Source organism: Carlito syrichta, unplaced genomic scaffold, assembly GCF_000164805.1.
Source record: "Carlito syrichta isolate Samal-C Ts95f unplaced genomic scaffold, Tarsius_syrichta-2.0.1 Scaffold309791, whole genome shotgun sequence".
NCBI classification, from domain to species: Eukaryota; Metazoa; Chordata; class Mammalia; order Primates; family Tarsiidae; genus Carlito; species Carlito syrichta.
This window is the reverse complement of record NW_007253887.1, coordinates 59041-69692: the sequence shown is the minus strand read 5'-3', so window position 1 is coordinate 69692 and position 10652 is coordinate 59041. Positions and strand designations below refer to the sequence as shown.

Genomic DNA, 10652 nt, shown 5'->3' with positions numbered 1-10652 from the left:
GCAGTATTTTTTTTTTTTTTTTTTTTGAGTTGGAGTCTCACTCTGTCGCCCAGACTGGACTGGAGTGCAGTGGCTGCTCCAGGCCACCGCAGCCTCGACCTGCTGGGCTCCGGCGATCCTTCCACCCCAGTCTTCCAAGTAGCCGGAATTATAGGCATGCACTACCACGCCCGGCTGATTTTTTGATTTATTGTAGAGATGAGGTCTTGCTGCCCAGACGGGTCTCGAACCCGCGGGCTCAGGCAATCCACTCATCTCAGCCTCCCAAAGGCGCAGAATTACAGGCTGAGCCACCGAGCCCAGCTCATGCAGGATTTTAAAAAGTCAATTGCTTTTTCCATATTAATAGCATCAATCTTCCCTAACAGAGCCAAAGTTATTGACACACACACATACACACAAAATCTTGTATTAATTTCTCTCCAAATGTCTCCAACAAAGAACCATCTTCTTTCTGCAGACTTTGGATGATATAATACAACCTTATTTATGTCAATGACATTAATATCATCATAGCTGGTCACGGTGGCTCACGTCTATAATCCCAACACTTTGGGAGGCAGAGGCGAGAGGATTGTTTGAGCCCAGGGGTTCGAGACCAGCCTGGGCAACTTGGCAAGACCTCATCTCTACGATAAATCAAAAAATTAGCTGGGCATGGTGGCGCATGCCTGTAGTTCCAGCTACTTGGAAGGCTGAGGCAGAAGGATTGCTTGAGCTCAGCAGGTCGAGGCTGATAGCTGTGAGCGTACCACTGCACTCCAGCCTAGGTGATAGAGTGAGACTTCAACTAAAAAAAACCCCCCAAAACAAAAACAAAACATTAATACTATCATACAGAGTAAGAATCTGGGCAACAGTGTATAAAGGGAAAAAAAGTTTATAACAGACGAAGATCATGCTCAATACTAGCACTTACTTTACCACGCTCATGTTGCCATGACTTAACTATGTCAGAACTTCTCTATGTGATGAAGTTGCCCCGTGAGATCTATTACTGCCAGACCAATAGATGCCACTCATTCTCACATACTCAGACATACTGTATTCATAATTATCTTACTTTGAGCCATAGAATGCGATTTAATTTGCATGTTTCTCCAATAATAAAGTGAGTATATCTGACTTGATGATAACAACCTTCTGTGGAGTGTCCATATCTAAGAGGGAAAAGAGAGAAGACTCCAGCCCGGGCAACTTGGCAAGACCTGGTCTCTACAATAAATCAAAAACTAGCCGGGTGTGGTAGTGCGTGTTTGTAGTTCCGGCGACTCGGAAGGCTGAGGCAGAAGGATCGCTGGAGCCCAGAAGGTCGACACTGGGGTGGCCGTGAGCGTGCTTGCCACTGCACTCCAGACTGGGTGAAGGAGTGAGACTCCAATTCAAAAAAAAAAAAAAAAAAAAAGACTAGGTGCAGCAGCTTATGCCTGTAATCCCAGCACATTGGGAAGCCAAAACCTGAGTACTGCTTGAGCCCAGGATTTCGAGACCAGACTGGACATCGTAGGGAGATCTCATCTCTACAAAAAAATTTAAAAATTAACCAGATGTGATGACATGTACCTATAGTCTCAGCTACTCGGAAGGCTGAGGTGGAAGGATCATTTGAACCCAGAAGGTGAGCCGTGATTGTGCCACTGCACTCCAGCCTGGGTGACAGACTGAGACCTGACTCAAAACAAAACAAAAATACCATCTGCCTGAACAGTTTTGAGTGGGGTAGGGGAATAGGAACCTAAAGAGATTTCTGAGATAAAGAGAACTGAGAACATGGGGATGCTATTAGTTGATGTAAGTCAGGAAGAAAGAGAAGGTCTGAAGAAAAGACTGGGGAAGCCAAGGAGCTGAAGGTGAGGCCCTGGTGAGACAATTATGGAAAATGAGACTTGGAGTTTGAAATTCTAGCCCAGCTGGAAAAAGAGATTATGGATGTGAATCTGTGTTTTTTTCTCTGATGAAAGTACTTGAAGGCAAGACTGTGAATGAAAAACATTCCTTTCCCCATCTTTTGGGACTTTCTGTTTCTTGCTTTCAGAAAAAGCTACTTTGCAACTCTGTCAACCATGATATGGCTGTAACTTGCAACCCAACCTCCAGGCCTAATAACAATCGTAGGTACATTGTAGTTAGTATTGTCAAGTGTCATGCTAAGCACTTTATATCCGTCATCTAATAGACTATTTACAGCAGCACCCAGAGTTGGCTATCAATATCTCCATTTTCCAGATGACAAACAGAGGGCGAGACGTTCAGGGTACGGGGTGTGCTTGAAGTCACCCAGTAAGTAGTGGCATCAAAACTCGAACCCAGGTCGGTCTAACTCCAAAGTTCATGCTCTCTAAGGTGGTTACTAGTGGTGTTCATTTGTCTCTAGAAAATTTACGTTTAGACCAGCCTGAGCAACACGGTGCAACTTCGTCTCTAAAATAAATAAAAAAATTAGCCGGGCGTGGTAGCGTGTGCCTGTGGTTCTGGCTACTTGGAAGGCTGAGGCGGGAGGATCGCCAGAGCCCCGCAGGTCGAGGCTGCGGTGGCCGGGAGCCCAGACTGGGCGACAGAGTGAGACTCGAAGGAAGGAAGGAAGGAAGGAAGGAAGGAAGGAAGGAAGGAAGGAAGGAAGGAAAGAAGGAAGGAAGATGTATGTTTACCTGTTTAAATGTATTCCGCTTTTTCTAGTATCTCCTCTTCTACTTTCAGATTTTTACATACAAGATAAAACTCCTCCATGGTGTTAGGTATTCAAGGGTCCAAAGGTCACACATTTGTTAATGAAACACGCTAATTGAAAACTTGTTTGTTACAGAGACGCTGGAAAATTTTTAACTCTAACTTCTATAATTTCCTAATATTTCGTAAGAAAAAGTATTCCTGTATTTAAAAAGAGCAAAAACCAACACAATTTATTAGAAAGACCTTGTTTTGTTCTTAAGCCATGCAACAGAGCCCTCTTCTGGCCAGAAAGTGGAAGTACTAGACGGAGAACCAACTTGTACAAATCAGGGTAGGAAAGTCAGGCAAGGGAGAAAATAGAATATGAACTAGGTTTCACAGAAAAGTTGACATCTGTGTTGGATCTGGAGCTCTGACAAGCGGAGCAAAGGGAGGGGGTGTGCTCCACATACGAGGAGCGATGTGTGCAGAGCAAAAAGTGTTCCTTCTTTTCTGACGGTAAAATACATGTTTGCTATAGAAAAATTGTAAAGGCACACAGTAAATAAGAACCAGCCATAACTGCACCGTGCGGAAGTAGTACTGGAAACATTTTGATGCCTTGCTTCCAGCATTGTTTTCTGGTCATCTTTGTTATTGCTATCCACAAAACTGGGTAAATCCTGACTTAATCATTCAGTGTTCTATCACATATATTTCCCCACATCTTAGAAAGTGTTTTCTGATGGCCAGGTTTCTATCAGTAAATCATGCTAAACCCAGAGAAGAAGTTTTTATTAATACTTTTTTACTGACCCCGTTTGCCAGGGCACCAGTGAATGCATTAAAATTCACCCAGCTTGGTGAGTGGGTGCTGGCTAAAATCCAGCCGCTGCTATCAGACCTCCTATATGGGGTGTATCATGTGTATTTGCTCTTGGTGCTGCTCAACTTTCCAGGAAACCAATTACTAGCCATGAAATACAATCACCAATATTCTCAGTATATGAAGACTATATCCATGGGCATTTTTCACAATTACTGGGACTAACCCACTGAGCATGATATTCTGCCCTCTTGTGAAAAAATTTACAATCTCAGGTCAAGTGTGGTAGCTCATGCCTGTAAACCCAGCACTTTGGGAGGCCAAGTCAAGAAGATCGCTTGAGACTAGGAGTTCAAGACCAGCCTGCACAACATAATGAGACTCTGTCTCTGTAAAAATTAAAATTTTTTTTTTGAGTTGGAGTCTCACTCTGTTGCCCAGACTGGAGTGCAATGGCACGCTCATGGTCGCCACAGCCTCTACCTTCTGGGCTCAGGTGATCCTTCTGCCTCAGTCTTCCAAGTAGCTGGAACTACAGACATGCGTCATCACGATTGGCTAATTTTTTAATTTATTGTAGAGATGAGGTCTTGCCAAGTTGCCCAGACTGATCTCGAATCTGTGGGCTCAGGCAATCCTCTCACCTCGGCCTCCCAAACTGCTGGGATTATAGGCACGAGCCACTGCACCCGGCCTATAAAAATAATTTAAAATAAGCCAGGTATGGTGGCACCCACCTGTGTGCCAGCTACTCCTGAGGATTGCTTGAGCTCAGGAGGTGTAAGCAGCAGTGAGCTATGACTGCACCACTGCACTCCAGCCTGGGAGTTAGAGTGAGATTATCTTTTTTAAAAAAAATTACAATCTCAAACTCACAAATTGTAGAGGATGAGGGCTCTGAAAAGGAACAAACTGAAAGTATATGAAGGGGGAACTCCAAAAAACCTGGAATTTATTTACTTTTAAATGTACATTTATTCTTACATATTTAAATTCAGTCACCTTCAAAGTACTCTCTGTTTGATGTAGTACACCTGTCAAGATGCTTTTCCTACTGTTCAGAACAGTTATTGAACTTGTCGATTTTGATGCCTTTTAGAGTTTCTGCTATTTTTTTCTTTCACCTTCTCCACATTGGCAAATGTTTCCCTTTGAGGACTTTTTTCATCCAGACAAACAAAAGAAAAACTGCTCAAGGTGAGACTTGGTGAATGGGGAGGCGAGGCATGGAGGTCAAAAACTGCTGAACACTCAGTGTGGTGTGGACAGGTGCTTGGTCATGGTGGGAGAACCAACCACTTGTTTGCCACAACTTGGGACGTTTCTTCCGCATCACAGCCTCTCACAACAATGCTAGCTGGAACACTGATGTCAATGAATTCCTAGAATACTCATCTGCCTGGGGAAGCTTGTACTATAAGAGACCTGCCCTCCAAAAGATAATTGCGTTTTTTGGTGGGGGAGGGAATCCCCCCTTGTACATTAATCAGAGTTTACGTTTAGGACAGTGAAATTAAATAAGGAACAATGAGAATAACTGACTGGGGAGTAACTTGGAGGGGCCATAGAAACCTGTAAAATTAAATAGAAGGACAAAAAATGGATATTACAGAATAAAAAAACTGTCACTGAATCAGACCTCACAGTAGGGTGAATGAGTTAGCAATGTCAATCTAAACAACAAAGTGTTTATAAAAGAAAATCATATTTGAGAATATGAATATGAATATTTGGAACTACGTGCATATTCAGAAGGGCAAAGGATGACAAAGGTTTTTGTTTTGTTTATTTATTTATTTATTTGAGTTGGATTCTGTCTCTGTCACCCAGGCCGGAGTGCAATGGCACACTCATGGCCACCCCAGCATCGACTTGCTGGGCTCCAGCAATCCTTCCACCTCAGAATTCCAAGTAGCCGGCACTACAGACGTGCTACCACACCTGGCTAATTTTTGATGTATTGTAGAGACAAGGTCTTGCCAAGTTTCCTGACTGGTCTCGAACCGTGGACTCAGGCAATCCACTTGCCTCGGCCTCGCAAAGTGCTGGGGTTACAGGCTGAGCTACCGAGCCTGGCCAGATGACAAAGATTTTTAAAGGAAAAAATGGCCAGTTACAGTGGCTCATTCCTATAATCTCAGCACTTCGGGAGATGAAAGCAAGGGGAGTGCCTGAGCCCAAAGGTTGGAAACCAGCCTGGGCAACTTGTCGAGACTTTATCTCTACAGAAAAGAAAAATTATCCAGGTGTGATGGTTTTTGCCTGTGGTTCCAGCAACGTGGAAGGCTGAGGTGGAAGGATCACCTGAGCTCAGCAGGTTAAGGCTATGGTGACAGTGAGTACACCACTGTACTCCAGCCTGGGTAACAGAGTGAAACTTCAACTCCAGAAGAAAAAAAAAAGGAAAAAAAATGAGGAGGACCACATAATTGTTTTGAAATAACCATCTTTGGCTGCGAAGATCAGTAACAAAGGTAATGCCAGTCCAAGGGTGGACAGGCAGTTGCTGGGCAGAAGTCCTTACAGGAGTATTTTTTCTTAAGGTTTTGATGACCTTTGTGTAAGGAAACCTCTCTTCATAGTTGTCCCTGGTTCTATTTGTCAGGGATTTTTTTGTTGTTATTGAACACTAGTGACTTCATTGTATGTGTGTGTGTGTGTGTAAGTTGGAGTCTCACCCTGTTGCCCAGGCTGGAGTGCAGTGGCACTCTCACAGCTACCACAGCCTCGACCTGTTGGGCTCAGGTGATCCTTCCACCTCCGCCTTTCAAGTAGCTGGAACCATAGGCACGCACCACCACACCTGGCTGATTTTTTGGTTTTATTGTAGAGATGAAGTCTTGCCATGTTGCCCAGGTTGGTCTTGAATCCCTGGGCTCAAGCAATCCTCTCGCCTCTGCCTCCCAAAATGCTGGGATTACAGGCGTGAGCCATGGTACCTTTTTTTTTTTTTTTGGAGTCTGGGGTCTCACAGTTGCCCCAGCTGGAGTGCCGTGGCATAATTACAGTTCACATCGGCCTCAACCTCCTGGGTTCAGGGAATCCTTCCACCTCAGCCTCTCAAGTTGAGGGGACCACAGGTGGGCGCCACCACGCCCAGTGAAATTTTTTTTTTTTGTAGAAACAAGGTTTTGCTATGTTTCCTAGGCTGTTCTTGAACTCCCGGGTTCAAGCAATCCTCCTACCTTGGCCTCCCAAAGTGCTGGGATTACAGGTGTGAGCCACTGCAAAAAGCCTACTTCATTTTGATTCTGACAATTTTCACATTTTCCCCACTGACCAAGAGCTTTCTCTAAAAGCATCACTCTGTAGCTATGTTTTGACATCCCTCAGTGCTGGGGTAACCTCTTCCCAGTTGCAGGTCTCCTCTTATGTTGGGAGTAGTGATTGATGACTAGAAGTGAGTGTCAAAACCCTTTTAGCTATATTTGAGCAAGAAGGGGAGTTTGAAGGAGTGACTGTCAGCCTAAATAATAAACCTGGAGTCCATTACTAGTTCATTGTTGCCTGTTTCATAGTCTTTTGCTATCATCTCAAAGTGCTGGGCCAGCATTACTTTATGAGGAGTTGTACTTCTGCAAAAGTTTAATAAGTAACAGATGCAATGTTTAAAAAGGGAAAATGTAAAGTAAAATTAATAGTAATATGACAATCCCAGTTTGTATAATAGCAGTTTTGAGCCATAAACCTAGGCTTAAAGACAACCAATTGAATAAATAAAATGACCAAAATAAATTAGGTGAGACCTGATATAACCATGTGGCCTGTTTTCTTACTTTGTGTTTGTGGGTCTCAACTTTCCTGAGGAATTTATTCAGGTACCGCACATAGTATTAGCAATACCACAGACATTTTCTTCTTTAACCAATGAATATTTTAAAATTTCTTAGATTAGGTTCTGTTGAGTTGCCAGTAGAAGCTACTGATTGTGGAATTTCAAGTATAACTTTATCCTGCCAGGAGAAAATACAGCATTAAGGGTGCTACATTTTATATAAGAGTGTTACATTTTATATGAGTGTTATTGTGATATGGATTCTTGTCCCAATGTCTTGGGAAAAGCTGTCTACAGTGTGGAAACACCAACTTCTCCTGGTTTGCAGTTTTAATGTCTAGTCATGACATCAGGCAGTTTGGTGAAATTTTTATGTGGCCCATCAAGCATAAGGCTTGTTCCATAAAATTTACTTTTAAGGCCAGGCATGGTGGCTCATGCTGTAATCCCAGCATTTTGGGGGGTTGAGGCAGGAGGATTGCTGGAGCCCAGGAGTTCGAGATTGGCCTGGGCAGTATATTTCTATTAGAAAAAAAAAGTCATCTAGCTTCAGTTTATAGGGCTACAGACACAAAGCAGTTTTTGTTTTCAATTGCAGAGTTGTAGCCAAATAGTCAAGAAAATTAGGAGAATTCAGAATCTAGTCCAGTTTATAGGTAGATAATAAGAACTTGAGAACAATGTCTAGAACTACAATCTAATAACAGGTGTATGATAGTTTGTCTTTAGAAACATAATATTTTATTTCTACATTGATCATATAGGAATCTCTGATTTTAATACCCCTTGAAACAAGGAAGCCAAGCAAAGGACGCTGTAGGCTCTACTTATAGTCTTAAGGTTCCTGGGCCTGTTAGGAAGTGGCAATTTAGACTTATTCACTGGAAGGCTAGGAATTCTTGAAGCCAGGCATTTTATACATATTCTCAAACATAATATTTTGGTCAAAGCCTTGGTAATATAGCCAATGTTTCCTGCTTATAAAAAGAACAGATTTTGGCTAGGTGTGATGACTCATGCCTGTAATTCCAGTACTTTGGGAGGCCAAGGCAGGAGGATTGCTTGAACCCAGGAGTTCAAGACCAGCCTAGGCAGCATAGCTAGACCTCATCTCTACAAAAATTTTAAAGATGAACTGGATAGTGGCATGCACCTGTAGTCCTAGCTACTCAGGAGGCTGAGGTGGGAGGATTGCTTAGCCCAGGAGTTTGAGACTGTGGTGAGCCATGATTGTGCCACTGTACTCCATCCTGGGTGACAGAGTAAGACTTCAACCCCCCCAAAAAAAGGTTCACCTCTGCTAAAAAACAAAAAGCCTAATAAAGTTAACACAGGATGTTAAAATCATAACTCCTTTAAAGCTTACCTTTGCTAAATAATAAAAAACCTAATAGTCAATGCAGGATCTTCACACTGCAGATTAACTGGAAAAAAAAAAGAGTCAACTCAGGAAACTATCTTGATAAAAAGTAAATTCTTTGTTTTCTTTCAGGCCAGTTATCAAAAAATGTAAAAAAAAAAAATTCCTGTAAGGTGACTGCTTCTCCCTGTTTAGAAGCTCATTTAGATAACCTGGGAGTCAAACCTGATGAAAAGGGTACTTGAATATAATCAAATACAAGAAGAGTGTGTCCAGGGTTATGAGTGTACACTATAAAATAGAGGAATGTAAACAAACTAGTGTCCTGATCAGGGACTACATGGCTCTTACTAGAAGCAGAAAATAAAAAGTTACAGAAGTTGATGAAAAAGTTGAAGAACAGAATTATCACCCAGGCAAGCAAAACTCTATACCTTCTTAAGGGAAGAAAGAAGAGGAGCTAAGCAATGATGCTTGACCTACAAATCACGTCCAGCGAGATACAGCAACAGCTGAACTTTGACATACTAATCTAAGAAGCTTCAAAAATAAAATTTTTGCCTAAGGAAATGAAACTCCCATTCTGAATGAAAAAGACAGCATTTTCAACTGAGTTTCACTAGGGAAATTAAGTAGATTTCCGGAAGAAATGTGGCAGAAATAGAAATTGTCTGCAGTTTCATAGATGGTTGTTAAACAGATTTGTTGTCTCAGCTTCCCCTCATGAGTCTTACAGATGCTAATAAAAATATTAGGTTAATTAACAAGAGAATTGCGAAGGGTAGAGAGAGGGCAGAGTCAAAGGATTCATCCCAGGAAGGTAGAACTTTTTAAACTGTTATTAAGAAAAAGGTGAACAAAGAAAACACTGACAAGGTTGAAACAAAGAGGAAGAAGAAAGGGGAGAGTCACAGGACTGTCCCAGCAGGGTGGAAATCATTAGATGGTTATTAAGAAATGGAATGTTGTCCGGGTTCGGTGGCTCAGCCTGTAATCCCAGTACTTTGGGAGGCCGAGGTGACCAAGGTGAGCGAATTGCCTGAACCCGTGGGTTCGAGACCCGCCTGGGCAACTTGGTGAGACCGCATCTCTACAATAAATCAAAAAATCAGCTGGGCGTGGTAGCGCGCACCTGTAGTTCCAACTACTTGGAAGGCTGAGGCGGAAGGATCACCGAAGCCCCGCAGGTCAAGGCTGTGATGGCCAGGAGCGGCCATTGCACTCCAGTCTGAGCAACAGAGTCAGACTCCAACTCAACAACAACAACAACAAAAAAAAGGTTGGGTGGACCAGAGGGAGCCCCTAAAGGTCCCCCAATAGTAAAGGACCCCAAACAAGTTTGCTCTATGTCTCCCAGTTTGGAGAAATGTAAAAGCTGGGAGGCAGAGATTATAATGAGAAATGTCATCTTAAATTGCCTGGAGAAATAGGTGGGCATGATACTGGGTGGGGTGAGGTGCAAAAACTTCGGAGTCCTTCGACACACTACTGAAATGAATTTCAGAGCAGACAGTATAGTTTTAAAACAGAATTTATTAGAGAAAGAGAAAAGGAGAAAGAGAGAGACATGCCAGAGCTGGCATGGATGAGAGAAAAACCAAGCTTTTTACTTCAGACAAAAAGCCTCAGATACCCATTTAGTGATTAATATGTTAGTGAGCAGGCGGGGGTATGTGATCCAGAAAGATTGCCATCTCTATACCTCTGATGGGTAAGTGGGTGGGAGTCCTCATTGAATCGACATTCCAGCCCACAGGGCAGATTGGCCTGCAGACAAGATGTCTGGATGTTTTTTAAAAACTGCCTACAAGAAATTTATCTGTCTATGTCTAACCTATACTAGCTACCATGCCTCAGGCAGATTAATCAAGAAAATGATTGACAAAGGGGCTAGGTTCTTTGGCTCAGCCCTTGGCTGGGGCCCAAAGTCTTTTGCACAAGAGATGGCAAAACTGGTCTGGGAGTGGAGAAGAGAAGTTCCTGAAACTAGAACATAAAAATATTCAGAACTCCCTTCCAGGTTCATAAGGTGACTGGACTCG

General features: G+C 42.8%; 1 pseudogene; it reads right to left on the bottom strand.

Moving 5' to 3' along the window:
• Positions 1–1158, bottom strand: part of LOC103270317 — a 1972-nt pseudogene extending 814 nt beyond the window's left edge.
• Positions 1159–10652: the final 9494 nt, after the last annotated feature.